At 40.2% G+C, this 23,404-nt stretch overlaps 1 protein-coding gene across 5 annotated transcripts in view; it reads right to left on the bottom strand.

Moving 5' to 3' along the window:
- CDC42SE2 (CDC42 small effector 2) overlaps positions 1-23,404 on the bottom strand; it is a 111,915-nt gene that overhangs the window by 76,101 nt on the left and 12,410 nt on the right. The window contains exons 2-3 of one of the 5 annotated variants that reach the window (XM_082651799.1): positions 19,486-19,584; positions 763-926 (exon numbers count right to left, since the gene is read on the bottom strand). The gene's annotated coding sequence lies outside the window, so the exon portion shown is untranslated. The remainder of the gene's footprint in view (positions 1-762; positions 927-19,485; positions 19,585-23,404) is intronic. The other 4 variants (XM_082651800.1, XM_082651802.1, XM_082651798.1 and 1 more) reach the window with 4 other exon arrangements.

The raw sequence follows: 23,404 nt of genomic DNA, 5'->3' as shown, positions 1-23,404 counted from the left end.
GGATCAAGTGAACTGGGATGATATCCACAACAAGTAACAGAAAATCTAAAGGCAAAACTGCCCAAACAATAAGAAAATTTATTATCTCACATAATAAGGAATCTACAGTGAAGGTGGTTCTAGGAATAGTGAACGTGGCTCCAGTTCTACTTCTCTGGAATTCTCTTCCCTCTGCCCACCTTTAAGTAAGGGAATCACCTTCAGGCAAGATAGCTATAGCAGTTCCAGATGTCACATCCAGATAAAACAAGCTCTACAGGAAGGACAATCTCTTTTCTTCTTTCTCAAAAGCAAGAAAACTTCTCCCAAGAGCCTCTTGCAGACTTTCCTTTTATTTCCCATTGGCCAAAACTGGATCTCATGCCCATTCCTAAAACAATCACTTCCAATGGCAATGAGACCTACCATAACCAAGATTAGCATGGATGCTATTAACTATCATGACCATCACTTTAGTGATGGCTGAATATATCAAGGAAGACAGGCCTTGGAGGGTGGTATTATTTCGACTGGGGGAAAAAAAAAGATAGAAACACATAGGCAAAGGAAGGGATGTGTCTAACTGAAGAAAGTCAAACTGCAATCACACATTAAACACACTTTTAGGGATAAAGAATTCTCTTAAACTGTGCTGGAGTCATCTTCTGTTAACACAAAAATTAACTTACTATTCAACAGTCGGTAAATGCTAAGCATGCAGGAGTTGTCTTCTCTTTAAGAGAAGGATTTAGGTTAATTACCAGTGGGGATAGTCAGACTCACCACTCACTCCTTGTCAAGAGAGCTATCTCTGGGTTGAGAACATTCCATAATATGCATACAGATGACTGTAAACTCACTGTCAGTATAAGTTGTTTCTTGAAGGTTTCTTCTCATTTGGGTTCGAGGTTTTACTCAAAAATCCACACACTCACAACTGGCCCTATCTGCAAATGAAAGCATGCAATTAGGAGGCAAAATGCTGCAGGGAGCAATTCCTTCCTCCCCCACCCACCTATAATTAACTGATCCACATGAAAACTGAGCTTAAACACCAGAGTCACCAAGCCCCATGTTCAAACTAAGCAACCTGCATTCCAAAGGTTGTAATGTGCTTATTACACAGTTACCACCCTTTTCCCAGCATGTAAATTTATTGTTGTGTCCACAGTATACCAGGTGCAACTCTTCCCCCCCCCCCGTACGCGGGCCTCTCCCGTTGCAGAGCACAGGCTCCGGAAGTGCAGGCTCAGCGGCCATGGTTCACGGGCCTAGCTGCTCCGCGACATGTGGGATCTTCCTGGACCCGGGCACAAACCCGTGTCCCCTGCATCGGCAGGTGGACTCTCAACCACTGCGCCACCAGGGAAGCCCCTACCAGGTGCAACTCTTAATGCACCAAGCAAAATCCAACACACATTTATGTTTGGTGGCAGCACACAGGACTGGTCTGCACAGCGTGTTAAAGGAGAGCTGCCTACAGCTCTTTATCTAGTTATAAATTAGAAGACTGCATCTAAGCTTGCAAACTCTGCTATATATTTATAATAGCTCATGGGAAACATTTATTATTGTCAAAGCCAAGCCTGTTTTTCTGCCTTATGGATATAATATAGCATAGGAATAACCACACTGGCTTTGGAGTCAGAGGGCCCTAGGTTTGAGATCTAATTCTGCAAATAACTAGTTGTATGATCTTAGGCCTATTTTTAACCTAAGATATATTTCTTCATTTACGGTCCTTCGAATAAACTTATAAGCACTTAACAAAGCCAACAAACAACAGGCCTAAAACCCAACATGTCAAGGCTGAAATGATGATCCCAAATGCACTGCTTTCTCAGTCTTCCTCATTTCAGTAAACTGGACTGGGATCCATGCAGTTTGTGCTGAAACCTCTAAGTCCTTATCATACACGCTCCCTCATCCTCCCAAAAACATCACCAAAGTGGTTGATTCTTTAAATATATAATGTGAACTGATTCTTAGAATCCCATAAAAACCATAAAAATAAACAGCAATTCCTCCCTCAGAATTACTTTCCTGAAACTGCCTATAAATTCAACTATTTAAATAATGACAGTTTGAAATTTCAAAGTTCCATATTAGAAGGAATACTAGTATTTCATAAAGAGAAAACACTGGGGATGCCACATATCAAAGTGATGCATTACATTTTGTAAGCTTACACATTTCTTCACATCTAAGCTGACAATGAACTAGGACATTATGCTTAATCCGAAAATGTAATTAAGAAAACTGAAAGATGACCAAAACTAATGAGTGAGTTTAGGAAGGTTGCAGGATACAAAAATCAATACTCAAAAATCAATTCTTTTTCTATAGAACACTTGTTCACTTACCCTACAACCCAGCCATTCCATTCCTAGGTGTTTACCTAAGAAAAATGAAAGTTTATGTCCACAAAAGCAGCTTTATTTGTAAGAGCCAAAAACTAGAAACAAATTAACTGTCCACCAACAGATGAGTGGATACACAAAATGCATTACTTCCTGAGCTGAACTTAACCATTAAATTTCAGACAGCATCAAAACTGCATACTCCCATCTCCACCCAGAGATTTCTATTCTCCAAGTTAACCAGTCTCAGTTCCACTGTATTGCTATGGAAAAAAGGCTGAATTTTCAAAGAAATGAGTTAACAGTGCTACCTTTCAATACCTTTAACGGCTGTCACAGAGAAAAATCATATTAGTTCTGCATCATCCCAAATGGCAGAACTAGAGTGAATGAGTAGGGGATATATGTTCTATCTGAGGCACTGCTGCCTAAAGGTGGAATGTCCTGCCTTGGGATACCTATCATCAGAGGCTGAGATATTAAGACAGTGATTCAAAATTCCCAAACACAATAAAATAAATTAAATTAAATTAAGTTTTAAACGCTTAAAAAAAAAAGTCCCACAGACAGTTGCTTTAGTTCAAGTTTATGATTTCTTCCAATCCTCAGATCATCTTATGAACTTAAAAATAAAATCTATTCTTAAATGCCCAAATTCACTGCAATTCGAAAGTCTGCAGTTTAAGCTGATCAAACTACAAGAAGCTAAAGTCCTAAGTCTTACAGTAACATTTTTGTTTACTTTCCACTTTTCCACAATGGATAGTGGCTTACATCATCATTCCTTGACCCTATAAAATTACTCTGATTTTGAAAGGAAAATGTGCTAAATACATGTCCCATTTCCTTGCTCATTTAATGTCAAATGCCAATTCCTTTTTCTTCCCAAAGAAATATACATCTAACAGGGAAAAAGATCTGTAAGAAATCTAGTTCAATGCCCTCATTTTACAGACTCAGAAAGGTAAAGAAATTTGCCCCAAATCTCATAACTATCACTATAATGCCTATTAGCACTGCAATAAATCACTGCCATTTATTTCCTCCGTAAGTACACTGTAAACAAATGCATATGACCATTCACTTAGGTTAAGTGAAGGAAGGAAGCAAGCAAGCAAGCAAGCAAGCAAGAAAGCAAGAAAGAAAACAGGCCCTGGAATCAAACTGTCAAAGTTTGAATACTGGCTCTGCCACTTGTTAGATGTGTTGACTTTAGGCAACTTATTCACCATGCTTCACTTTCCTAAACTGTAAAATGGGTATAATTCATAAGGCTATTTTGAGGTTTAAATTAGGTTAATACATGTAAAATGCTTGAAACATGGTCTGGCACAGAGTAAGCCATCAGGAGTGTGAACATCAGAAGGGGAATGGGTTTAAAATGTGATATAACATTATGAGAGTAATTTTCTCAGCAAGTCAGAGGACATTTTAAAATACGTATACAGGGACTTCCCTGATGGTCCAGTGGTAAAGAATCCGCCTTACAATGCAGGGGATGTGGGTTCAATCCCTGGTCAGGGAACTAAGATCCCACATGCCACAGGGCAACTAAGCCCACATGCCACAACTACTGAGCTCGCGCACCTCAACTAGAGAGCTCAAGTGCCACCAACTACAGAGCCCACGTGCCTCAACTACAGAGTCCACGTGCCCTGGAGCCTGTGCACCACAACTAGAGAAGAGAAAACCCGTGCGCCACAACTAGAGAAGAGAAAACCCACATGCCACAACTAAAGAGAAGCCTGCGCGCTGCAACGAAAAAGTTTAGGATATAATAACTTTTAAAACGACTTTGAAGACTAATAAATATTTGGTTTCTGATTTATACATGAGGAAAAGGGAAAGGCAAGGGAGAATTTTAAAGATTTAAGTTTCCTAATGTTTCACAGAATTGTAATGGCTATGAGTACAAGAAGAAAAACTACTGAGAAGAATGGGGTGAAAAATAGAAGACTTTGTCCTCTCTGCTGTACCTTGAGGTTAAACTGATCTGGAAAGGAAGCTATTTCCTCAGGAGTGAGAATAAAAATGCAAAAAGAGAATATAAGGTATTCTTATTTTTTAAAAAGCACATAAAATGTCTAAATTAGTAACTCACTATCATGTTTAACTCATTTCTACTTACAATGCCCATACTCTCCTTTCACAATATTTAGAGAGAAAAAAAATTATTTTCACTAAAACATCAGCTTTAATAAATATGTTGCACTCTTCAGTATGATTTTATTCAGGGAGGTGGGATGGTTTTTTCTCCCCATAAGAAAAACTTTTATAGTAAGAGTTTTTAAAAATAAACTAAACTTGTATCTTTCTATACAACTTTCCAAAACACTTCTACATATATGAAAGGCTGTAATAGGGAAGCAATTTAAACTGGAAAGCCTGTTATGGGTTGAACTGTGTCCCATTCTCTCTCCCACCCCTCAAAAAAAGATATGTTGAAGTCCTAACCCCCCAGGACATCTGAATGTGACCTTATTTGGAAATAGGGTTGTTGCAGATATTAGTTAAAATGAGGTCATACTGGAGTAGGGTGGGCCTCTAAATCCAATATGATCAGTGTCGTTATGAGAAGCTGGCATTGTGAAGAAGACAGAGAGACAAACAGAGAAAACCACGTGATGACAAATCAGAGATTGGATTATGCACCTGCAAGCCTAGGAATGCCAAGGATTGCCAGCAAACCACCAGAACCTAGGGAGAGGCAAGGAAGGATTCTGCTACAGGTTTCAGGAGGAACATGGCCCTGATGACACCCTGATTTTGGACTTCTAGCCTCCAGAACTATGAGGCAAGTTTCTGGGGTACTTCATTGTAGAAGCCCTACGAAATGAATACAGCTTCCATTTGATTAGAAGAGTGAAAAAAGTCAGACAAATCTAAATGTTACAGTCATGATCACTACAACCCACTACGCAAACAAAACAGGATTTTGGCCTTGCTCTGGAACAGTTACTGTCAACAAGGTCTCCAGCTCATCAGAAGTGAGTCCATGTTTCTATTAACTATCCCATTTATTCACTACCTAGGCTAGACAGCTATCTAGGCCACTAGGTTTTATGAATGTATGTGCTTTTCCATCATTTTCTAATTTGACAATTTTCCATGTTCTTATTTTACATCTTACTTACTTATTCTGACGTCGTAACACATAGTAAAATGAGATATAAAGTTTCATCCTCACTCCCTGTCCACAAATCACCCTTCACTCCAAAGACAACCATTATTAACAGTTTTTTTATATATCTTTCCACTGAGATTCCATGCATTTAGGAAAATATATCATGTATGTGATAGACATCAATGGTAACATATTCTGTGTATCATTCTGCACCTTGTTTCTATCACTTCACTAATTTTTGGAGATCATTCTGTATATGTAGGACTTATTATTGTACAGCATTTCACTATATAGATGCATAATATATTCAACCAATCTCATAGAGATGGATATCTGGGTTGCTGCCAGTATTTATCTTTATCACAAATGATGCTGTAATGGCTTTTTATTGTCTTTTCATTGAGTCCTTTCTTTGCCATCCTATTTAAAACTGCAATACCCTGTTCCCTAGCCTGGCAGTCCCCATCTTGCTCCCATGCTTTATTTTTCCTCACAGTGCTTTAAATTTTTTTGGCATTCTGTATATACATTACTCACTTATTATTTTTCTTCACCAGTAAGAACATAGGGTTTTATGAAGAGACAGATTTTTGTTTTCGTTTGCAGCCAAACGCCTAATACCTGAGTGCTGGCACATAGTGAGAGCAGTTAAGTATTTATTGAATAACTCAATGCCTTTATTTAATCCCACAAAAGAAAAATATACATAACTAAAAAGTATAATACATCTTCCCTTCAAGGCAACATAAGCCATAGTTCTCAAACTGATCAGTAATTTGTCCTTTTTATTTTGTATTAATTTTCTATATTGTGTCAAATGAGACTGTTACATTTTAGTTTGATCCAGATTTGATATACCCTGTGAACCCTCCAGTGTCTCAATTTAATTTAGCCTATTTGACCAAGGATAATGTTTCCTGGTCCTTCTGAATATTAACCCAAAGAGCAGGTACTTAACTGAGTCTCTGCTTCCTTATATGTAGTGGCCCTCCTACACTAACAACATCATTAACATGCAACTTCTCCTACCAGCTGTGCTTTTTCAGTCATGAGAGTGTGACTCAGTATGGTATTATTTCTGATAAATACAGAGAGGGCTGAAATTTCAACTTATCTTGAGAAAGTACATGTTTCATTTGTCCCAACTACCTTCATAAGGAATTAAGATGTGGTAAATTGTGTCATTCTCTTGCAGAGAAATCACTCTGCATTTCAATTGGGCCCTGGCACACTAGGGCCAGAAGTAAAACAGTCACTGACAAATTGTTCATTGGGGATGGGCAGGGGGGAATACTTTAAAGAAAAATAAGAACAAAAGGAAAATAGGTTCTTACTCATTTTTAGATTATTAAAATCTGACAAGTCTGGGGACTTCCCTGGTGGTCCAGTGGTTAAGGATCTGCCTTCCGATGTGGGAGACGTGGGTTCAATCCCTGGTCAGGGAACTGGGATTCCATGTACCGCAGGGCAACTAAGCCCGCATGCCGCAACTACAGAGCCCACGTACTCTGGAGCCCACGTACCGCAACTACAGAGCCCACATGCTCTGGAGCCCACACCACAACTACAGAGAAGCCCGCATGCCACAACAAGGAGCCCGCACACAGCAACGAAAGATCCTGCGTGCCGCAACTGAGACCCAATACAGCCCAAAAAATAAGTAAATACTTTAAAAAAAAATCTGTCAAGTCTGCAACTTGTACTATAAAAATCTCTATGTGTTCAACTATTCAACATTCAAATTTTTAAGTATACATATTATTATTATTCAGTATGAAGATCTCCATTTTAAAGAAGCTTGGTAGTCAATAGTTTGTTCCAAGAGAACATGGCAGACTGATTTCCTAACAACTTTAATTCTACCCATTTCTGCACAAGTACAACCAACCATGTCTGCGACCAAAAGCCAAATAACCCCTAAACTTAGCAAAGGAATCATTAGGAAGGTTCATGGGTACTAGGTCATATTTATTACAAGAGCACTTTGTAGGGTTCTTTGTGCTGAAGAGCAGAAGGGAAAAGATGATATATGAAACTGCAAGATGGGACTTCCCTGGTGGTCCAGTGGCTAAGACTCTGCACTCCCAATGCAGGGCACCCAGGTTCAATCCCTGGTCAGGGAACTAGATCCCACATGTCCCAACTAAGGGTTTGCGTGCCGTAACTAAAACATGCCACAACTAAAACATGCCACAACTAAAGATCCCACACACAGCAACGAAGATCCTGCGTGCCACAAATAAGACCCGGCATAGGTAGACAGATACACAGATACACAGATAGATACCTAAAAAAATAATCTTAAAAAATGTTAAAACCTGTTAAAAAAAAGAAACTGCAAGATAACTTAGATGTAAATGTTAATCTTACATGCATTTCAAAATTGGATTACTGAAAAAGATAATACTTCACATTTTTTTAAAACACAGGTATATAACAATAATTTGGAGACTTCTTTTATTTTTTTTAATTTATTTATTTATTTTTGGCTGTGTTGGGTCTTCATTGCTGTGCGTGGGCTTTCTCTAGTTGCGGTGAGCAGGGACTACTCTTCGTTGCGGTGCGCGGGCTTCCCATTGCGGTTGGCTTGGCTTGTTGCAGAGCACGGGCTTTAGGCGAGCAGGCTTCAGTAGTTGTGGCGCACGGGCTTAGTTGCTCCGCGGCATGTCGGATCTTCCTGCACCAGAGCTCGAACCCGTGTCCCCTACATTGGCAGGCAGATTCTTAACCACTGTGCCACGAGGAAAGCCTTGGAGACTTTATAAATGAAAAAATAATTGTGTTGGACTGCTTATGAAGGCTTTCCCCACACCCAAGAGTCTTTATATTGATCCATGTTTCCTTCTAATGTGTTTAAGGTTTTCTCTTTTATACTCAACTCTGGAAAACCAAATATTTATCTTGGTGTCAAGTGTGAGGTAAAGATCATTTCCCTTTTTTCTAATTCTTCTATTTTAATAATCACTTCCAAGAGGTTCTGACTACTATGTTCATTGGTTCATGGACTCCTGTAAAAACCACTCTATTTCATCAAAAAGGTCAGTTATAAATCTGTCAAACAAAGCTTTCAAGGCAAAATTTAAAAGTAAATGAGATAATTTACTTAGAAGGATTAATGCACAATACCAATTAAAGCAGAAGATATGCTGTTCCCCTAACTCAAGGGTCTTCAAACCAGTGTAAGGTTTGATATTTTGCAGCAGGTACCTGGGTCTGGACAGTTTCAGGAAATCAAATTCCAGATCTCCAACTTCCTCCTGTACTCTTTTCTAAAACTGATGGGCATCATTCATTCCCTTTTTCTACCTTCCCTTTCACAATAGCTCTTATATGTTATAGAAGAAAGTCATACTTCTAACTCATCTCAAAGCTTAGTAAGGTACTTTGCTTCAAGAAATCTCCAGTGCACCAAAGGGATAACTGGGAGGATGAGGAGGAGTCTCATGTAAGCAAAGCACGAAATACTGAAACTAACTCATGGCAAGACTCCTTACCTAATGAACCAATTAATGTTTGAATTCAGAAGTGAAAGTAGTTAGTCCAATGGTTGTTCAATGCAGATGCTGTCATTTTAGAATTGAAAAAGAAGGGACTTCCCTGGTGGTGCGGTGATTAAGAATCCGCCTACCAATGCGGGGGATATGGGTTTGATCCCTGGTCCGGGAAGATCCCACATGCCTCAGAGCAACTACATCCGTGCGCCACAACTACTGAGCCTGTGCACCAAAACTACTAAAGCCTATGCTCTGCAACAAGAGAAGTCACGAGAAGCCCACGCACCACAAAAAGAGTAGCCACCCCCCCCCACAGCTAGAGAAAGCCCACGCGCAGCAACAATGGCCCAACGCAGCCACAAAAAAAGAAAAAGAAAAACCCGAAAAAGAAGAAAGATCATTTCTGACAGGAAAACATACCGAGTCTAGCTGGTTGACAATGAGAACTAACAAGTTCTATAGCAACATTTTCCTTTAACGTGAATAAGCACAACCCACAGGGTCAGGATTTTTGGCAAGCAGTGTTTATTTTTTGCAATGAACTCTGACACAGTATTTCAAGTTCAAAATATGCACTGCCTAATTTCATCAAAGAATTGGAACAAAAATTTTTACAATTTGTATGGAAACACAAAAGACCCCAAATAGCCAAAGCAATCTTGAGAAAGAAAAACAGCGCTGGACGAATCAGGCTCCCTGACATCAGACTATACTACAAAGCTACACAAATCAAAACAGTATGGTACCAGTACAAAGACAAATATATAGATCAGTAGAACAGGATAGAAACTCCAGAAATAAACCCAAGCACCTAGGGTCACCTAATCTATGACAAAGGAGGCAAGAATATACAATGGAGAAAAGACAGTCTCTTCAATAAGTGGTACTGGGAAAACTGGACAGCTACATGTAAAAGAATGAAATTACAACACTCCCTAATACCGGACACAAAAATAAACTCGGGGCTTCCCTGGTGGCGCAGTGGTTGAGAGTCTGCCTGCCGATGCAGGGGACACGGGTTCATGCCCCGGTCCAGGAAGATCCCACGTGCCACGGAGCAGCTAGGCCCGTGAGCCATGGCCGCTGAGCCTGTGCGTCCGGAGCCTGTGCTCCGCAACGGGAGAGGCCACAACAGTGAGAGGCCCGTGTACCGCAAAAAATAAAAAACTAAATTTGAAGTAGATTAAAGACCTAAATGTAAGGCCGGATAACATGAACCAGTTAAGAGAAAAAAATACACAGAATACTCTCTGACATAAACCACAGCAAGATCTTTTTTGACCTGTCTCCTAGAGTAATGAAAATAAAAACAAACAAATGGGACCTAATTAAACTTAAAAGCTTTTACACAGCAAAGGAAACCATAAACAAAACAAAAAGACAACCCACAGAATGGGAGAAAATATTTGCAAATGAAGTAACCGATAAGGGATTAATCTCCAAAATATACAAAAAGCTCATGCAGCTCAATATGAAAAAAACAAACAACCCAATGAAAAAATGTGCAGAAATGTCCATAGATAACTGCATAAAGAAGATGTGGCACATACATATAACAGAATAATACTCAACCATAAAAAGCAACAAAATTGAGCTATTTGCAGTGAGGTGGATGGACCTAGAGTCTGTCATACAGAGTGAAGTGAGTCAGAAACAGAAAAACAAATACCGTACAATAACACAAATATATGGAAACTAAAAAAGCAGTACTGATATACCTAGTGGGAAGGCAGGAATAAAGATGCAGATGTAGACCACAGACTTGAGAAAACAGTGGGGGAAAGGGAAGTTGGGACGAACTGAGAGAGTAGCATTCACATACATAACTACCAGATGTAAAATGGATGGCTAGTGGGAAGTTGCTGCATAGCACAGGGAGATAAGCTCAGTGCTTTGTGACCACCCAGAGGGGTGGGATAAGGAGGATGGGAGGAAGGCTCAAGAGGGAGGGGGCGACTTCCCTGGTGGCGCAGTGGTTAAGAATCCACCTGCCAATGCAGGGGACATGGGTTCAAGCCCTGGTCCAGGAAGATCCCACATGCCACGGAGCAACTAAGCCCATGCGCCACAACTACTGAGACTGTGCTCTAGAGCCCGTGAGCTGCAACTACTGAGAGCCCACATGCCATAACCACTGAAGCTCGTGCACCTAGAGCCCATGCTCCACAACAAGAGAAGCCGCCGCAACGAAAAGCCCGCACACCGCAGCGAAGAGAGGCCCCTGCTCACTGCAACTAGAGAAAGCCCGCGCACAGCAACAAAGACCCAACACTGCCATAAGTAAATAAATAAATAAATATCTTAAAAAAAAAAACAGAGAGGATATGGGGATACATGTATACTTATACTGATTCACTGTGCTGTACAACAGAAACTAACACAACATTGTAAAGCAATTATACTCCAAAAAATATTTTAAAAAAAGAAGGATGGGATGCAGGGAAAGCTTTGAAAATAAACAAAAAACACGGCAGAAGATCTAAACAGACATTCCTCCGAAGAAAACACACAGATGGCCAAAAAGTACATGAAAAGATGCTTAACATCACTAATTATTAAAGTAATGCAAATTAAAACTACAATGAGGTACCATCTCACACGGGTCAGAATGGCCCTCATCAAAATATCTACAAACAACAAGTGCTGGAGAGGGTATGGAGAAAAGGGAACCCTCCTACACTGCTGGTGGGAATGTAAATTAGTATAGCCACTATGGAGAACAGTACGGAGGTTCCTTAAAAAACTAAAAATACAAGGTGGAAGAGTAAGACGCGGAGATCACCTTCCTCCCCACAGATACACCAGAAATACATCTACGCGTGAAACAACTCCTACGGATCACCTACTGAACGCTGGCAGAAGACGTCAGACCTCCCAAAAGGCAAGGAACCCCCCACGTACCTGGTTAGGGCAAAAGAAAAAAATAAACAGAGACAAAAGGATAGGGCCAGGTCCTGCACCAGCGGGAGGGAGCTGTGAAGGAGGAAAAGTGTCCACACACTAGGAAGCCCCTTCGCGGGCAGAGACTGCGGGTGGTGGAGTGGGGGAGCTTCGGGGCCGCGGAGGAGAGCACAGCAACAGGGGTACAGAGGACAAAGCGGAGAGATTCCAGCGCAGAGGATCGGGGCTGACGGGCACTCACCAGCCGAGAGGCTTGTCTGCTCGCCGGCCAGGGCAGGCGGGGCTGGGAGCCTCAGCTCCGGCTTCTATCGGAGTGCCGGGAGAGGACTGAGGTTGGTGGCGTGAACACAGCCTGCAGGGCGTTAGTGCACCAAGGCTAGCCGGGAGGGAGTCCGGGGAAAGTCTGGACCTGCCGAAGAAGCAAGAGACTTTTTCTTCCCTCTTTGTTTCCTGGTGCGCCAGGAGAGGGGATTAAGAACGCTTCTTAAGGGAGCTCCAGAGATGGGCGCGAGCCGCGGGTAAAACTGCGGACCCCAGAGACAGACATGAGACGCTAAGGCCGCTGCTGCAACCACCAAGAAGCCTGTGTGCAAACACAGGTCACTATCCACACCCCCTTCCGGGGAGCCTGTGCAGCCCGCCACTGCCAGGGTCCTGGGATCCAGGGACAACTCCCCCGGGAGAACGCGCACGGCGCGCCTCAGGCTAGCAACGTCACACGGGCCTCTGCTGCCCCACACTCCGTGACCCTCCCTACCCCCCCGCCTGAGTGAGCCAGAGCCTCCGAATCGGCGGCTCCTTTAGCCCCGTCCTGTCTGAGCAAAGAACAGACGCCCTCCAGCGACCTACACGCACAGCTGGGGCCAAATCCAAAGCTGAGCCCCTGGGAACTGTGAGAACAAAGAAGAGAAAGGGAAATCTCTCCCAGCAGCCTCAGAAGCAGCGGATTAAAGCTCCACAATCAACTTGATGTACCCTGCATCTGTGGAATACATGAATAGACAACGAATCATCCCAAATTAAGGAGCGGTGTGGATGAAAGGCTCTTGATGCTGCAGCCAGGAGTTAGTGCTGTGCCTCTGAGGTGGGAGAGCCAACTTCAGGACACTGGTCCACAAGAGACCTCCCAGCTCCTCATAATATCAAACAGCGAAAATCTCCCAGAGATGTCCATCTCAACGCCAGCACCCAGCTTCACTCAACGACCAGCAAGCTACAGTGCTGGACATCCTATGCCAAACAACTAGCAAGACAGGAACACAACCCCACCCATTAGCAGAGAGGCTGCCCAAAATCATAGGTCTACTGACACCCCAAAACACACCACCAGATGTGGACCTGCCCACCAGAAAGACAAGATCCAGCCTCATCCACCAGCACACAGGCACTAGTCCCCTCCACCAGGAAGCCTACACAACCCACTGAACCAACCTTAGCCACTGGGGACAGACACAAAAAACAACAGGAACTACGAACCTTCAGCCTGCAAAAAGGAGACCCCAAACACAGTAAGATAAGCAAAATGAAAAGACAGAAAAACACACAGCAGATGAAGGAGCAAGATAAAAACCCACCAGACCTCACAAATGAAGAGGAAATAGGCAGTCTACCTGAAAAAGAATTCAGAATAATGATAGTAAAGATGATCCACAACTTGGAAATACAATAGACAAAATGCAAGAAACAGTTAACAAGGACCTAGAAGAACTAAAGATGAAACAAACAATGATGAACAACACAATAAATGAAATGAAAAATACTCTACATGGGATCAATAGCAGAATAACTGAGGCAGAAGAACGGATAAGTGACCTGGAAGATAAAATAGTGGAAATAACTAACGCAGAGCAGAATAAAGAAAAAAGAATGAAAAGAACTGAGGACAGTCTCAGAGACCTCTGGGACAACATTAAATGCACCAACATTCGAATTATAGGGGTTCCAGAAGAAGAAGAGAAAAAGAAAGGGACTGAGAAAATATTTGAAGAGATTATAGTTGAAAACTTCCCTAATATGGGAAAGGAAATAGTTAATCAAGTCCAGGAAGCACAGAGAGTCCCATACAGGATAAATCCAAGGAGAAATATGCCAAGACACATATTAATCAAACTGTCAAAAATTAAATACAAAGAAAACATATTAAAAGCAGCAACGGAAAAACAACACACAAGGGAATCCCCATAAGGTTAACAGCTGATCTTTCAGCAGAAACTCTGTTAAGCCAGAAGGGAGTGGCAGGACATATTGAAAGTGTTGAAGGAGAAAAACCTGCAACCAAGATTACTCTACCCAGCAAGGATCTCATTCAGATTTGATGGAGAAATTAAAACCTTTACCGACAAGCAAAAGCTGAGAGAGTTCAGCACCAACAAACCAGCTCTACAACAACTGCTAAAGGAATTTCTCTAGGCAAGAAACACAAAAGAACGAAAAGACCTACAATCACAAACCCCAAACAATTAAGAAAATGGGAATGAGAACACACATAAATAATTACCTTAAATGTAAATGGACCAAATGCTCCCACCTAAAGACACAGATTGGCTGAATGGATACAAAAACAAGACCCATATATTTGCTGTCTACAAGAGACCCACTTCAGACCTAGAGACACATACACACTGAAAGTAAGGGGATGGAAAAAGGTATTTCATGCAAATGGAAACCAAAAGAAAGCTGGAGTAGCAATTCTCATATCAGACAAAATAGACTTTAAAAGAAAGACTTTTAGAAGAGACAAAGAAGGACACTACATAATGATTAAGGGATCGATCCAAGAAGAAGATATAACAATTGTAAATATTTATGCACCCAACACAGGAGCACCTCAATACATAAGGCAAATACTGACAGCCATAAAAGGGGAAATCGACAGTAACACATTCATAGTAGGGGACTTTAACACCCCACTTTCACCAATGGACAGATCATCCAAAATGAATATAAATAAGGAAACACAAGCTTTAAATGATACATTAAACAAGATGCACTTAATTGATATTTATAGGACATTCCATCCAAAAACAACAGAATACACATTTTTCTCAAGTGCTCATGGAACACTCTCCAGGATAGATCATATCTTGGGTCACAAATCAAGCCTTGGTAAATTTAAGAAAATTGACATTGTATCAAGTATCTTTTCCGACCACAACGCTATGAGACTAGATATCAATTACAGGAAAAGATCTGTAAAAAATACAAACACATGGAGGCTAAACAATACACTACTTAATAACGAAGTGATCACTGAAGAAATCAAAGAGGAAATCAAAAAATACCTAGAAACAAATGACAATGGAGACACGACGACCCAAAACCTATGGATGCAGCAAAAGCAGTTCTAAGAGGGAAGATTATAGCAATACAATCCTACCTTAAGAAACAGGAAACATCTCGAATAAACAACCTAACCTTGCACCTAAAGCAATTAAGAGAAAGAAGAACAAAAAAACCCCAAAGTTAGCAGAAGGAAAGAAATCATAAAAATCAGATCAGAAATAAATGAAAAAGAAATGAAGGAAACGATAGCAAAGATCAATAAAACTAAAAGCTGGTTCTTTGAAAGGATAAACAAAATTGATAAACCATTAGCCAGACTCATCAAGAAAAAAAGGGAGAAGACTCAAATCAATACAATTAGAAATGAAAAAGGAGTAGTAACAACTAACACTGCAGAAATACAAAAGATCATGAGAGATTACTACAAGCAACTCTATGCCAATAAAATGGACAACCTGGAAGAAATGGACAAATTCTTAGAAATGCACAACCTGCCAAGACTGAATCAGGAAGAAATAGAAAATATGAACAGACCAATCACAAGCACTGAAATTGAAACTGTGATTAAAAATCTTCCAAGAAGCAAAAGCCCAGGACCAGATGGCTTCACAGGCGAATTCTATCAAACATTTAGAGAAGAGCTATCACCTATCCTTCTCAAACTCTTCCAAAATATAGCAGAGGGAGGAACACTCCCAAACTCATTCTATGAGGCCACCATCAATCCTGATACCAAAACCAGACAAGGATGTCACAAAGAAAGAAAACTACAGGCCAATATCACTGATGAACATAGATGCAAAAATCCTCAACAAAATACTAGCAAACAGAATCCAACAGCACATTAAACATATCATACACCATGATCAAGTGGGGTTTATTCCAGGAATGCAAGGATTCTTCAATATACGCAAATCAATCAACGTGATACACCATATTAACAAATTGAAGGAGAAAAACCATATGATCATCTCAATAGATGCAGAAAAAGCTTTTGACAAAATTCAACACCCATTTATGATAAAAACCCTGCAGAAAGTAGGCAAAGAGCGAACTTTCCTCAACATAATAGAGGGCATATATGCCAAACCCACAACCAACATCGTCCTCAATGGTGAAAAACTGCAAGCATTTCCACTAAGATCAGGAACAAGACAAGGTTGCCCACTCTCACCACTCTTATTCAACATAGTTTTGGAAGTTTTAGCCACAGCTATCAGAGAAGAAAAGGAAATAAAAGGAATCCAAATCGGAAAAGAAGAAGTAAAGCTGTCACTGTTTGCAGATGACATGATACTATACATAGAGAATCCTAAAGATGCTACCAGAAAACTACTAGAGTTAATCAATGAATTTGGTAAAGTAGCAGGATACAAAATTAATGCACAGAAATCTCTGGCATTCCTATACACTAATGATGAAAAATCTGAAAGTGAAATCAAGAAAACACTCCCATTTACCACTGCAACAAAAAGAATAAAATATTTAGGAATAAACCTACCTAAGGAGACAAAAGACCTATATGCAGAAAATTATAAGACACTGATGAAAGAAATTAAAGATGATACAAATAGATGGAGAGATATACCATGTTCTTGGATTGGAAGAATCAACATTGTGAAAATGACTCTACTACCCAAAGCAATCTACAGATTCAATGCAATCCCTATCAAACTACCACTGGCATTTTTCACAGAACTAGAACAAAAAATTTCACAATTTGTATGGAAACACAAAAGACCCCGAATAGCCAAAGCAATCTTGAGAACAAAAAACGGAGCTGGAGGAATCAGGCTTCCTGACTTCAGACTATACTACAAAGCTACAGTAATCAAGACAGTATGGTACTGGCACAAAAACAGAAATATAAATCAATGGAACAGGATAGAAAGCCCAGAGATAAACCCACGCACATATGGACACCTTATCTTTGATAAAGAAGGCAGGAATGTACAGTGGAGAAAGGACAGCCTCTTCAATAAGTGGTGCTGGGAAAACTGGACAGCTACATGTAAAAGTATGAGATTAGATCACTCTCTAACACCATACACAAAAAGAAGCTCAAAGTGGATTAAAGACCTAAATGTAAGGCCAGAAACTATAAAACTCTTAGAGGAAAACATAGGTAGGACACTCTATGACATAAATCACAGCAAGGTCCTTTTTGACCCACCTCCTAGAGAAATGGAAATAAAAACAAAAGTAAACAAATGGGACCTAATAAAACTTAAAAGCTTTTGCGCAGCAATGGAAACCATAAAGAAGACCAAAAGACAACCCTCAGAATGGGAGAAAATATTTGCAAATGAAGCAACTGACAAAGGATTAATCTCCAAAATTTATAAGCAGCTCATGCAGCTTAATAACAAAAAAACAAACAACCCAATCCAAAAATGGGCAGAAGACCTAAATAGACATTTCTCCAAAGATGGTATACAGACTGCCAACAAACACATGAAAGAATGCTCAACATCACTAATCATTAGAGAAATGCAAACCAAAACTACAATGAGATATCATGTCACACCAGTCAGAATGGCCATCATCAAAAAATCTAGAAACAATAAATGCTGGAGAGTGTGTGGAGAAAAGGCAACCCTCGTACACTGTTGGTGGGAATGTAAATGGATACAGCCACTGTGGAGAACAGTATGGAGGTTCCTTAAAAAACTACAAATAGAACTACCATATGACCCAGCAATCCCACTACTGGGCATATACCCTGAGAAAACCATAATTCAAAAAGAGTCATGTACCGAAATGTTCATTGCAGCTCTATTTACAATAGCCCAGAGATGGAAACAACCTAAATGTCCATCATCAGATGAATGGATAAAGAAAATGTGGCACATATATACAAAGGAATATTACTCAGCCATAAAAAGAAACGAAATTGAGCTATTTGTAATGAGGTGGATAGACCTAGAGTCTGTCATACAGAGTGAAGTAAGTCAGAAAGAGAGAGACAAATACCGTATGCTAACACATATATATGGAATTTAAGAAAAAAAAATGTCATGAAAAACCTAGGGGTTAAACAGGAATAAAGACACAGACTTACTAGAGAATGGACTTGAGGCTATGGGGAGGGGGAAGGGTAAACGGTGACAAAGCGAGAGAGAGGCATGGACATACATACACTACCAAACGTAAGGTAGATAGCTAGTGGGAAGCAGCCGCATAGCACAGGGAGATCAGCTCCATGCTTTGTGACCGCCTGGAGGGGTGGGATAGGGAGGGTGGGAGGGAGGGAGACGCAAGCGGGAAGAGATATGGGAACATATGTATATATATATAACTGATTCATTTTGTTGTGAAGCTGAAACTAACATACCATTGTAAAGCAATTATACTCCAATAAAGATGTTAAAATAAAAAAAAATAAAAATAAAAAATAAAAAAAATAAAAATACAGAACAGACAGCAGAAGAAGAACTACAACCCTGCAGGCTGTGGAACAAAAACCACATTCAGACAGACAAGATGAAAAGGCAGAGAACTATGTACCAGATGAAGGAACAAGATAAAACCCCAGAAAAACAACTAAATGAAGTGGAGACAGGCAACCCTCCAGAAAAAGAATTCAGAATAATGATAGTGAAGATGATCCAGGACCTCGGAAAAAGAATGGAGGTAAACATCAAGAAGATGCAAGACACGTTTAACAAAGATCTAGAAGAATAAAAGAACAAACAAACGGAGATGGGGACTTCCCTGGTGGGGCAGTGCTTAAGAACCCGCCTGCCAACGCAGGGGACACGGGTTGAAGCCCTAGTCTGGGAAGATCCCACATGCTGCAGAGCAACTAAGCCCGTGTGCCACAACTACTGAGCCTGAGGTCTAGATCCCATGAGCCACAATGACTGAGCCCTCATGACACAACTACTGAAGCCTGCGCGCCTAGAGCCCGTACTCCACAACAAAGAGAAGCCACCGCAATGAGAAGCCCATGCACCGCAATGAAGAATAGCCCCCACTCGCCACAACTAGAGAAAGCCCGCACTCAGCAACAAAGACCCGACACAGACAAAAATAAATAAATAAATTTATAAAAAAAAAAAAAACACAGAGATGAACAATAACTGAAATGAAAACTACACTAGAAGGAAACAACAGCAGAATAACTCAGGCAGAAGAGTGGATAAGTGACCTGGAAGACAGAATGATGGAATTCACTGCCGCGGAACAGAATAAAAAAAAAAGAATGAAAAGAAATGAAGACAGGCTAACAGACCTCTGGGACAACGTTAAATGCAACAACATTCACATTACAGGGGTCCCAGAAGGAGAAGAGGGAGAAAAAGGACCTGAGAAAATATTTGAATAGATTGCAGTCAAAACTTACCTAACATGGGAAAGGAAATAGCCACCAAAGTCCAGGAAGTGCAGAGTCCCAGGCAGGAGAAACCAAAGGAGAAACACGTCGAGACACAAGGTAATCAAACTGACAAAAATAAACACAAAGAAAAATTACTGAAAGCAACCAGGCAAAAATGACAAATAACATACAAGGGAACTCCCATAAGGTTAACAGATGATTTCTCAGCAGAATCTCTACAAGGCAGAAGGGAGTGGCCCGATATATTTAAAGTGATGAAAGGGAAGAACCTACAACCAAGATTACTCTACCCTGCAAGGATCTCATTCAGATTCGATGGAGAAATCAAAAGCTTTACAGACAAGCAAAAGCTAAGAGAATTCAGCACCACCAAACCAGCTCTACAACAAATGCTAAAAGAACTTCTCCAAATGGGAAACACAAGAGAAGAAAAGGACCAACAAAAATAAACCCAAAACAATTAAGAAAACGGTAAAAGGAACACACATATCGATAATTACCTTAACTGTGAATGGATTAAATGCTCCAACCAAAAGACACAGGCTCGCTGAATGGATACAAAAACAAGACCCATATATATGCTATCTACAAGAAACCCACTTCACACCTAGGGACACATACACACTGAAAGTGAGTGGATGGAAAAAGATATTCCATGCAAATGGAAATCAAAAGAAAGCTGGAGTAGCTATACTCATATCAGATAAAATAGACTTTAAAATAAAGAATGCTAAAAGAGACAAGGGAGGACACTACATAATGATCAAGGGATCAATCCAAGAAGAAAATATAACAATTATAAATACATATGCACCCAACATAGGAGCACCTCAATACATAAGGCAACTGCTAACAGCTATAAAAGAGAAAATTGACAATAACACAATAATAGTGGGGGACTTTAACACCTCACTTACACCAATGGACAGATCCTCCAAAATGAAAATAAATAAGGAAACAAAAGCTTAAAATGACACAACAGACCAGACAGATTTAGCTGATATTTATAGGACGTTCCATCCAAAAACATCAGATTACACTTTCTTCTCAAGTGCGAATGGAACATTCTCCAGGACAGATCGTATCTTGGGTGACAAATCAAGCCTTAGTAAATTTAAGAAAATTAAAATCGTATCAAGCATTTTTTCTGACCACAACACTATGAAATTAGAAATGAACTGCAGGGAAAAAAAACGTAAAAAACACAAACACATGGAGGCTAAACAATACATTACTAAATAACCAAGAGATCACTGAAGAAATCAAAGAGGAAATCAAAAAATACCTAGAGACAAATGACAATGAAAACAAGAAGATCCAAAACCTATGGAATGCAGCAAAAGCAGTTCTAAGAGGGAAGTTTATAGCTATACAAGCCTACCTCAAGAAACAAGAAAAATCTCAAATAAACAATCTAACCTTACACCTAAAGGAATTAGAGAAAGAAGAACAAACAAAACCCAAAATTAGCAGAAGGAAAGAAATCATAAAGATCATAGCAGAAATAAATGAAATAGAAACAAAGGAAACAATAGCAAAGATCAATAAAACTAAAAGCTGGTTCTTTGAGAAGATAAACAAAATTAATAAAACCATTAGCCAGACTCATCAAGAGGGAGAGGACTCAAATCAATAAAATTGGAAATGAAAAAGGAGAAGTTACACCAGACATTGCAGAAATACAAAGCATCCTAAGAGACTACTACAGGCAACTCTATGCCAATAAAATGGACAACCTGGAAGAAATGGACAAATTCTTAGAAAGGTATCACCTTCCAAGACTGAACCAGGAAGAAACAGAAAATATGAACAGACCAATCATAAGTAATGAAATTAAAACTGTGCTTAAAAATCTGCCAACATGGGCTTCCCTGCTGGTGCAGGGGTTGAGAGTCCACCTGCCGATGCAGGGGACACGGGTTCGTGCCCTGGTCCAGGAGGATCCCACATGCCGTGGAACAGCTGGTCCCGTAGGCCACGGCGGCTGAGCCTGCCCGTCCGGAGCCTGTGCTCCACAACAAGAGAGGCCGCGACAGTGAGAGGCCTGCGCGTTGTGAGAAAAGTGGCCCCTGCTCGCTGCAACTGGAGAAAGCCCTTGCACAGAAACGAAGACCCAACACAGCCAAAAATAAATATTAATTAATTTTTTAAAGAAATGGTCCACATCAAAAAAATCTTTAAAAAAAAAAGGACACTACAATATGAGTCCACCTGGGTTACATATATTTCCAGTTGCCTGACTGCAATTCACTTTTAAGCTAATTGTCCCAAATGACTTGCAGAGATATTTTCAAACAATATGGCACAGTAAAAAGGAAAAACAGTTATTAACACCTTCTACAGGCCAAGTACTTAATGTGTGCTTCATAACAAACCTATTACCCTCAGTTAATCTAAAAAGAAAATAAAAGTCACCAAGGGTAAGATCCTGCCATACAGCAGATACACAGCAAAATTAGGGATCAATTAAGGTGCACCTAATTCTAAAGTCCACATTCTTTCTACCACTTTACAGTGCTTCCGAAGCTCACTGACTCTGAATGTCAGACAAGACTCTGAATGTCAGACAAGACTCTGAATACCAGTTCTGCCATTTACAATGTGACTATTTCTAAGCTTCTTTAGTGTGTATGTACCATTTTTACAAAAACAGAGTCATTATTCAAAAAATAAATATAAAACTGGGAAGCTTAAAAATTCACTGTAGGGCTTCCCTGGTGGCGCAGTGGTTGAGAGTCCGCCTGCCGATGCAGGGGACACGGGTTTGTGCCCCGGTCTGGGAAGATCCCACATGCCGCAGAGCAGCTGGGCCTATGAGCCATGGCCACTGAGCCTGCGCGTCCGGAGCCTGTGCTCCACAATGGGAGAGGCCACAACGGTGAGAGGCCCGCGTATCGCAAAAAAAAAAAAAAATTCACTGTAAAATTAAACTGTTCTTAAAAATACCAGTTCTTTAAAGAGCAAGATGTATGGAATAATTCTAAACACTTTTCTTGAATTTATATCAAGATTCACTACACCTTCCAACAAGCAGAAGCTCTTGCATATCCATTTACAAACATGTGATCACTCGGTGAAAAACATTTTTTAGGGGCTGACTGCCAGTCTCCACTTTAGCCAAACGAATGCATCATTTCTCAGTAGAAAAAAGCCACATCAACTACATTGCTTTTTATTCTCCTGTACCACATAAGAAATGTTTTCAGCAATATATGCATCAGCCAGGAAGTAGCCCTGCGGGTAACAGAAATGGCTACTTTAGCTACCTACCTAAGAGATGACTGCAGGACCTGGTGAGCAAGCAGTAATACACAGAACAGGACAAGGTCAAGAATAAAAACAAAGCAAGAAATCGTTTACCCTAGGTAACGGATACCACTGTGGTCAAGGAAAAGTCAGTTAAATTACACATCTGTTACAGGACCCTTGATTAGCTTAAAAAACTGCTACTTTAAGACCCAAACATCTGCTTGACAAGATTAGGACTGATTTCCAAAGGATACTAAACACCAGTAACAATTCCACAAGGATTTTCAAATTCATGAAACAAAAATCAACTCAAATATTAAAACAAGAATTCTTATACTAAAATTTTCTTTTTCCAAGAACTCCCACACTCTTCATATAAAAAGGGCAGCATTATCTAATAAAACTAACTAACATAATTTAGATAGATGGAGCCGTTCAATAAAATACATTTTTCTTTTAAAATTATTTTAATATTAAAGCATCAATAGGACTTGGGGCAGACCAAAAAATAGGAACTTACCTACAGCCCCCTAATTTACTCTAGGGCTATTATTAAAATAATTCTACTGTACACAGAATCATGTACTGTTTTCCTTAGCGGGTATAATACAATCAGGCTATTGTACAATAGTAAGAGTGTTCTTAAGAAAAAAATTACTGCTGAAGTTAATTCTTG

Source organism: Grampus griseus (assembly GCF_964374135.1).
Source record: "Grampus griseus genome assembly, chromosome: 3".
Lineage (NCBI taxonomy): Eukaryota > Metazoa > Chordata > Mammalia > Artiodactyla > Delphinidae > Grampus > Grampus griseus.
Note: the sequence above shows the minus strand (reverse complement) of the source record. Positions and strands in the feature narration are given on the sequence as shown.